At 34.7% G+C, this 9,566-nt stretch overlaps 1 long non-coding RNA gene across 1 annotated transcript; it reads right to left on the minus strand.

Moving 5' to 3' along the window:
* Window positions 1-739: 739 nt before the first annotated feature.
* Window positions 740-9,248, minus strand: LOC126932096 (uncharacterized). The gene is made up of 3 exons (XR_007718109.1): window positions 9,104-9,248; window positions 7,333-7,419; window positions 740-2,852 (listed from the first exon to the last, which is right to left on the minus strand). It is a non-coding gene; the product is annotated as an uncharacterized LOC126932096 (long non-coding RNA).
* Window positions 9,249-9,566: the final 318 nt, after the last annotated feature.

A 9,566-nucleotide genomic window follows, 5' to 3' on the forward strand; every position in this document is an offset into this window, starting at 1 on the left:
ATCATTTGTTACTAGGGATATATAAATTAAAACCAGGACACTAACAGTACACACTTATTAGAATTAAAATTACAGTACTGACCATAGCAAGTGTCGCAAGGATGGAGAACAGCTAGAGGTTTCATACACTGGTAGTGAGAATGAAAAAATACTACAACTATGTTAAAAAACAATTTGGCAGCTTCCTAAAAATGTAAACATATACCTACCATATGATCCAGCCACTCCAGTTTTAGGTATTTACCCCAGAGAAATCAAAACCTATGTCCATACAAAGGCTCATATGCAGATGTTCATAGCAGCTTTATTTGTAATAGCCCCAAACTGGAAACAACTCAAATGCCCACCAACAGATGAATGAGTAAACAAATTGTGGTATAGTCATGCAATAAGATATTACTACTCAGCAGCGAAAACGAGTGAACTACATTCAATAACACATGCGACAACATGGATGAATCTCAGAATAATTGGGTTGAAGAAAAAAAGCCATAAACAGAATGATTAAAATACTATTTCAAATGGCTGTTTAATATTGTATCTTTGTATTTTGCAGTTTTTAATATTAAAGCTGCAGATAGCCTTGAAATCTTCAAAATACTATGAAAACATGGGTTGAAGAAAAAAAGCCATAAACAGAATGATTAAAATACTATTTCAAATGGCTGTTTAATATTGTATCTTTGTATTTTGCAGTTTGTAATATTAAAGCTATAGATAGCCTTGAAACCTTCAAAATACTATGAAAACATTTCATTCATTTATCAAATTATTCCATTTTTATAAAATTCTAGAATATGTAAACCAGTGTATACAGAAAGCAGATTTTTGGATGCCTAGGGACTCATGATGGGGCAGGGGAATGGGAGGAATTACAAAAGGCATGAGGAAACTTGTGGGGTGATCATTATGTTCACTCTTTTGTTTGTAGTGATGGTTTTATGGGTGAATACATATGTAAAAACTTACCAAGTTGTACACTTTAAATATGTGCAGTTTATTATATGTCAATTATTCTTCAATTAAGCTGTTACAAGGAAAAGAAGGCAGAGAATCAGGAGGAAGCAGAACAGGAGGAGGAGGTGGAGAGGAAGGAGGAAGAAGTTGATATATGCGTTTAGAGAAGAGGGGTTTGCTAGAAATATAAATTTGGTAGTAATCAATGTATAGATGATACTTCAAACCTTGGGAATGAATGAAATCACCTAGGACAGATTAGTCAGAAAAGAGAGGTGACCTAGGATACTGCCTTAAGAGAACACCAAAATGTAGAAGTTTAGGATGAAGCAGGTCATGGTAAACTGTTCAGTTTTTTTTTTTTTTAGGTGGTTTAAATACAATATCAAGTGAAACATCTAATAATTTTGTTCACTACAGGCTGAACCAGTAGGACTACAGATCCATTCACAATAGTTTGTAACTTCACTATTTTCATGATTTTTCATACTTGTTTCTCTTCATAAGTTCAGGATATTTACAATTATTATTGATGCAAATTTATAGGAGTTGTCCTTCCCCCCCCCATGTTAGTATTTATAAAAGTTCCATTCAAAATTCTCTATAATAATGAAAATATTTCTTGGATTTCTATGAAATATGCTAGCATATTCTGAAGATACAATGAGTTCTAACTTAACATTAAAATAACAGCATTATAGATGGCATATGTCATCAATAGAATATAAAATATTAAATATTCACAGAAATAAAGATGTAGAAATTTGTCATTTTAATTATTATTTATGAAACACGTGCCAGTACATCCTAAATTAACCTTGTGAGAGTTTAAAAGTGACTACAATTTTGTATTTAAGCTTAGTGTAAATTCTTTCAAGTGGCTAAGTTAATTTTGTCTGTTTATTTCTACTATGTCATCTTAAAGCTACAGCCCTGAAACCTTCTAAATAATACAGAAACATTTCAGATTAAATCCATGTATTTATATCAGAAATGGAATTCTCTTTTCAAAAACTGGAAAATCAAATGCATCTCTTGCCTCAATCTTCCTTCCTGCTCGGACTATGTACTCTGTCTCTTTCAGCTTCTCACTCAACACTTTCGAGTCACTTTATACTCACTGGCTCCACATCCCCTCCTTGCAGCCACGTCAGTCTTCTAAGACTGCTTTCTAAAAGGCCACCATGAATTGTCAGTGGCTAGCATCCCTAAACCCTGTTCTGTTTTCCAGCTACTTGAGCTTTCTGCAACAATGGATAATGCGGATGGCTCCATTCTTTTCACAATTCCCCCCTTTTTTGTCATCTGAGATGTTACTTCCTTTTACTTTCCAGATTATCTCTTTTCGGTTTCTGAGTTTTTCTTCTCTGTTTAAATTGTGAATTTGCATGGTTTTATTTTCTACTCCTTTTCTTCTCTAACTTCTTCCTGGACAGTCTTAGCTCTATACATATTTTTAGCTCCCACCTCCTTAATTATTTGCATTTTCATGAAATAAAAACTATTTTTCCTCTTGGAGCCAAAGCAGCTTTGCCTACCTCAGTTTCTTCGCTAACTCCAACTGGACTTGGAAGACACAGGTCAACATAATATGGAATTCTTAACAGCTTAGAAGTCATATCTATTCAATGATAAACAAGTCTGTTAGCAAAACATAAAACTTACTAAACAAAATGACAATCAGATGGTTACTTCTAATTTTTGACAAATTTACTTGAGCGGTAGTTTTCAGGAAAACAAACAAATATATAAACTTGTAGTTGTCAGACAGTGGCTACTATATAAAAGCTGTGAGTAAAGGTATTAGAGAATAAAATAAAGGAAAGGGTATGAACTCACTTTGCCTGGAGCCGGGACTCATTTTACATTAATCTTATATTGAACATGCTCTTTAGCTGAAAGTAAACAAAAGTAAATTAAGGTAAAATTTGCAACCAAAGCATACTGCATTATGCTGAAACTTAGAGAAGCTCTGTTTGTAGTATTTGTGACGCTTCATTGTTATAGATGAAACCGACTTAAAGTGCTGACACTGATTTATGAAATTTACTGGACAAGGTCCAAGATGTTCCTATAGTGAGGTCCATCTTAGTGGTTAAGGAACCCAGAGATTTTGAAAAAGCTTTATTCCTGTAGATGCTGCTAATGGAAGAATATGTCTTATTTTCACAAAGCAACAATAACAAATTTATCTTAATTTTTAATGTACTCACTGAACAAATTTTTCATCTAAATCACAGTTTATGAGCAATAAAGCATGTAAAATTTGCATCTATGAGTTATTATATGTAGTCATTAAAATTAGCCTGTACCAAGTAATCAGCTTTTATTTCTTAGAAATATTTTCTTTGCATTTTCTAAATAAAATTTTAGTGCTTATATCTGTCATCATCTGAAATTTCATATAAACCTCAATTTTTACATTTCTATCAATATATTACATTCTTGCATTTGATTTAAAAAAAATATGTGTGTGCTTATGGAGAAAGAGATAGAAATAAGGACAGAGAGAAAGAATACAAAAGAGAATGGGTTTAATAGATAATATATAAATTTAAAAATATTTATTCAAGTTAATTCTTATATAAGATAATTACTATGTGTATCATAAAATGAAATATTAGAAATTTTGCTACGCATAATAAATTTTAAATTATAAAATTTAAAATATGCTTATTTTAAAGATTTCCATATTCATGTATGAAAACATTAGTATACTGTTCATTATGTTTTCCATAGCATGCCTGTTTTCCTTGAGTTTTGTGATCATTTTTATATCTGAATCCTATGAAAACATTTTTCAAGCTCTCTAAATAAAAATTATTTTTATTACTATTCCTCTCTCAGCATTTCTTATTTATATAGTAACAGAAAACAGTATGATGTAGGATTTTTCTTCCCAGTCACTTTGCAAGCCAGCGACCTCTGGCTGACGACACCCCATCCGGGCCCCACTAGGCCACGCTGGTGTGTCCCAGCTCACTTGTGTTATAGCTTATACCCACATTCCGTGGTTCCCCAGCTCTTGTCCTGCACCCAAGAAGAATGAGGATACGCTGGACACTGAAGGGTGAGGAGGACAGAGAAGAATTTGATTGAGCAATGAAACAGCTTTCAGTGGAGAGGGGATGTGGGAGTGGTACCCCTACCCAAAGGCAGGAAATTTCCCCGTGTGACTTGGTCCAAGGCCTTTGATGGGTTGGGAATGGGGAATGCATACTAATTGGTTTGTGAGTATGCAAAAAAGGTTAAAGTGAAGATACCACTCAAAGGTGGGCAGGACAATGTAGAAAACCAATTAGGAAAGGGTAGGTATATGCAAAACAGGTGATGGGTGGGGATGAATCAGAAGAATGCGCCAAACAGGAAGAGAAGTTCTCAACCCAGTCTGAGGATTTAATCTGTAGCTTGGCTATCAGGCTTTAAACTGTCTTTGACTTGGAGGTGTGGTTTAACCAAAAACACAGCCCTATCTGCCTAGGCATTTGGCTGCCTCCTGCCACTCTCAGTCAGTACATATATACATTTAAGAAATAAAGACATTGTGTTTTGTATTATTTGATGGAGCTTACTAGAAATAAATCATATGCATTCAGTTTTAACATGAGAACAGAAAATTATAAATCTTAGTGGAGAGACTACAAGTATAGAGTAGGTAGGTCAATGATATTTATAAAGAACATTATCTGAAACAACTGTCCATTAACAAGCTCCTGAGCATACTGCTTGGCAGACACATTTAAAATACAGAAAAGAGCCTGCTAAGATCTTCATTTCAATTACTCTGAAGTTTCTTGTGGGGTAACCTTAGATGTCCATGATGAAAGGCCGTTGTAGTTAGTACATTTTTTATAACTAATAAGATTGAAGTACATTATCTAGTTGAGTTTTAGGTTTCAAGAGTTTAAAAGGGGTAAAGATGTTAAACTTTGCTACGAAGCAAAACTCTGTAGTACTGGAGATTCCTCTCTGTAGAAACCTGTCTTGTCAAAAGTTTTTGAGTTGATGTCTAATATCTATACTTACTTTTACCAGAACATAACTGAAAGTACTGTTGCATATTAATAGTGAAAGCAAGCTTCTCAGCTAATCAACAGATGCAAACTTCCCCCATGGTTCTAATAATGTGGGCTTTCAGAATTGTTTTATGATTCAAAAAGTCCAGGTCATTAATTTTGAAAAGGACACTGCAAAACATATACAAACAAAAAACATTTTGTGAAAGAGTTAAAGCAACAAAAGGAGAAAGCTCATCATGAGTCTGATGGACTGCTCTTTATGCAAAAAAGGTATTTGCACTTCTTTATTTATTTACATGTTTCCTTTGAGTTCTGTGGGTTCAGGTTCACATAATCAAAAAGACTTCTGTCCTAAACAAGTGATTGTCACAGCCCAGCATTTAACACAAAAGCAAACAATTACAAACTGCTACAATTTGTTGCTGTTTCATGATTTTTAAGCATGCATGTGAGAAAGTTAAAATTGTTACATCACATTAGTCTATCACTCCCGACTTCTCTGCACATTATATATATTGTTTGAGAAAAGAAAAGAATTTGGTTTTAAAAATGTGTTGATGGAAGAAACTGCTCAAAGAAAAGCTCAGAAAAATAGACTCTTCAGATTATTTTGCCCAACAGCAGGGCTTCAACATATTTTTTTCCTCACTCAGAACAATTACTTTTTAAACTAATTTTCTAATACCCAAAATGGCTTATGACGTGAATTGATACAGTTTCTTATTGTACTAGAATAATCTTTAATGTTCTTCACAAGTAATGCCATTGATGTTCATCTTTAAAACAGTAATAAGCTGGAAACCCTCTAAGGATATAAGTAACACACTTGTATATTGGCAAAACCTTTGTATCTTCTCAAATGAAAATCACTACAAAATCTTTATTTTGCCTCAGCTTGAGTTTAGAACTAACATTCCTAAATTATTTTATTTAAAGTGAGAATAGATAGGTGCCTGAATATTGCAATCCAATGTTAACGAAAAAAGTACACACCCCTCCAGCTCCTCCTTAGAGTTGGTGGAAAATACAACCAAATTAATGAATATAAAATTTCAAATGACTGAATGCCATGATAAAGGGGATATAGTCTTACTCTAAAATATAGGGTTTCTCATCATTAATTATATTCTTAATTATCAAATCGAATATTTTGCCTCTGCCTTCTGGCATTTCTAAGACAGTGCCACTTTATTTGCAAAACATTTACTGTTTCTAACTTGAGAATGTTTCCATAACTTTCCATCGGGGGCTGTGCAGAGTTCTCTTTATGTATGTGGAGCACATTATCATTGAATAAATATCGTTATTCTCCTAGTCACACTTCCCTGGCTCAGGAGTTTTATGGGCCCCAGTGAACCACAAAAGTCTAAATTGTCTAGAATCGATTTCATAGTTTTTCCTCAAAACCCACCAAAAGTGATCAGCAACAGTCGTAACAACATCAAGGACTCATTGCATAGGCAACACGGGCAAAACACATCAGTAAGAGACAAATGCCTTTTTTCAAGGAATGCAAAGAGGTTCTAAATAGTAGTCAAAGACAAGACAAGTTGACTGCGTGGAACCTGCATTTCAGCATGGAAGCGTTGAGCACCAACACGGAATTCCAAAGGAGAGTAATTAAGGAAGGCCAAGGCAGCAACAATGGGTCAGAGTTTGACACTAAGTCACAGTGTGGGCGGCAAGGGAAGGAAGATATGACTGAAGTTGCTCTGAAGTGTATCTAGCAGAAGCAAGTGAAGATGTATCTCAAACTGGCAATCATTTTACATATTTCAGCCAACTTTGAGCCCTCTAGTCTCTGTTTCCATACCCTGTTCAACAAAATCACACTGCACAATTTCCCTACAAAGCTAACGCTTACAACCTGGTGAATATCCTACGATATCCATCATTCTTATGCGATGATAGATGGATCAAATAGATGGATAGATACGTATATATGTAGATCATTGCTCAGGGTCCTATTATACAAACTTTTCTGCATCTCCACTTCTTCCTTAATAATAAACTTTGAAACTCCCTGGATGACATAGATCTAATTCTATTCTTCTCAATGACTTGATCATGTTATTGATATGCCACAATTTATCTAACGATTCTCTTACCAAGTATATTATATTTGTTTATTTTTTCGTTCATTTGCTACCACAAATTATTCGTGCAAAAAGCCTTTACTTAATACCCTCTATGTGCCTGTTCAACTCTAGGAATAGAGTAATGAACAAAACAAAGTTCCCACTTTCATAAAGAATCCATTCTAGTGGAGGGGACAGGCACTAATTTAATATGTAACATAATGTTATATTTTTATGAAACTAAATAAGGGGATACAAAGTTACATGAAATTACTTACTACTTTGAAGGGGGTGGCCAGGGAAGAGCTCTCTGAGGAGGTATTTGATCAGAAACCTGAATGACTTGAGGGAGTAAGCCACGAGGCCTGTTAAGAGAGGAGCAATCCAGTCAGAAGGAACAGCAAAGCACCTGAGTTCTGAGGGAGAGATACTCAGCGAGACTGTGAACACTTGTGAATGTCACTGCAGTAAATGCAGAGTGACAGAAGGGCAGGAAAAGCGGTCAGACATATATCTTGCCTAAGGTCCAAGTGATGCTGTGCCTGATAGGCTGTAGAAGGAACTTCAGCAAATGCCACAATAAATAGCCATAGATATTGCTAGATTCATCTCCAAAAAGGCTATCAGAACTCACACTTCTATAAGCAATCTATAAACATAGGCAGTCAGGCACCAAAGTCTATGCAGCAGCTGTTTGTCAGCCATTTGAGTTTGCTTTTAAAAAACATGTATCTATAACTCGAAATAGTATTAGGAGAGTGAAATATCTGTATATAAAAGCTATACAAATGCAAATATTCTTGTTAGTTTATCACATATGTCAAACCAGAGAGCTCTGTATATTAGACCCACCAGTAGGAAACCAGACAGTTTCACAGTGAAAAAAAATCCTCCGGCTGAGAAAAATAAAAGAAAATTGTGGTATAACCTCTGGTTCAGTTTCCTATGGAGAAATAGTTGACAGGACTAGAACTGGGGACTCCAAATTGGCAGTGTCAACACAAAGCTATAGGACAGAATAAGTTGCTAAGAGGCCTAACATGTAACAACATGAGATAGAATTTTCTAGGTTGGAAGGAAATGGTCTTTTTAATATGCCAAAATGTTGACTTCCAACTATAATCATAATAAAGCAATTTATATCAATAAAAACACATAAAATGGTTAAAAATAAAAGCTAAAGGAGCTTGTTTTAGTCATTATTGTCCAATCTTTTTTTAAAACCTCTGGTTTCATCTTCTTTCATTGACATCTTACATTCTGTGAAGGAGGAAGTAGGGGGATGGAAACGGCTTTAAAGAAGCACAAAAGGCTGAAGGTCAATAGGGAGGCAAATACTCAAAGAATAAGAACCACAGATATCTAATAAAGTCTATGTTGCCTTTTCATGCAAAAGGCATGAGGAATGCTTAATCATCCAATATTTACAACATAGGAAAAAGCTATTTCACATTGAAATTTGTAGCATTTTTGGATGATTATGAAACACTCATTTAAAATAGCTATGTATCCTGTATTTAGCAAAATAAGACTACAAGAAATCTTAGACATGACATTAATTCCCCAAAGTTTAAAAGTCCAGATGTGAAAAAAAGCCAGAGAATGCCTGCTGTGTAATAAGGCCTATATCTCTTCGGAATCATAGATTTAATTAAGTTTTAATTTGCATATTGGACAAAAAGATAGACTTTTAGAATGAAACAAAGAGGGAAAAAGCTTTCTAAACAACAAAGCGTCAATAAAATTTTAGTTATATTCTCTAGCCATCATTTGGCTTTTAAAATTCTGATAACATTCCCTCAAAAAACAAAATATTTCCTTTTGTCTAGACAACACAGCCTGCTTCTGTCTCAGATAGGCCACTTGGGAACCCAGGATCTGACTCATATTCCTCACACCATATATGATTCCATATAAAACAGGGCTATATGTCCCTTCCACAGCCCAAATAAGGATCCCCAAAAGGCGGTGCTTCCTATCATTCTTGGGCCAATGTTTTCACCAAGTTCTGTTTGAAAATGTATTTGTTCCTGTTTTCTTTGCACTTACCTTGTGAGGTCTCATTCCCATGACATCTGACAGTGGCTTTGGGTGTTGCCTAAAGAGAAAGCACAAGCAACAGTTACAGAGGTGGTTTCCTGTGGAGCAGGTAACTTAACATAGCTAAGTTCAGGTCATTCTCTGAATACTAAAACCGAGAAGTCAACAATAGTGTAATATCAGACAGCTAATGTTTCACTATACCCACACATGGAGTAGTAAAGAATTTAGGCTACTGAATTTTCTTTAACTACAGAGTTCTGCTTTTTAAAAAACATTTTTTTTTTCAACTTACAACGACTTTTATAACAGACTGCCTTTTTGAGACTGCCTTTTAAAGAAAGCCTTCTTTCTTTAAAATATGTTATCCAGGAACCATTATATGCATCCCATATAATGTACGGCTGATACATCTTAGAAATATCTTCAGGAAAGGGTCTTATATTTATTTGCATTCCTTACTGTACCAGTA

Source organism: Macaca thibetana, chromosome 12 (genome assembly GCF_024542745.1).
Source record: "Macaca thibetana thibetana isolate TM-01 chromosome 12, ASM2454274v1, whole genome shotgun sequence".
In the NCBI taxonomy this organism is placed as follows: Eukaryota; Metazoa; Chordata; class Mammalia; order Primates; family Cercopithecidae; genus Macaca; species Macaca thibetana.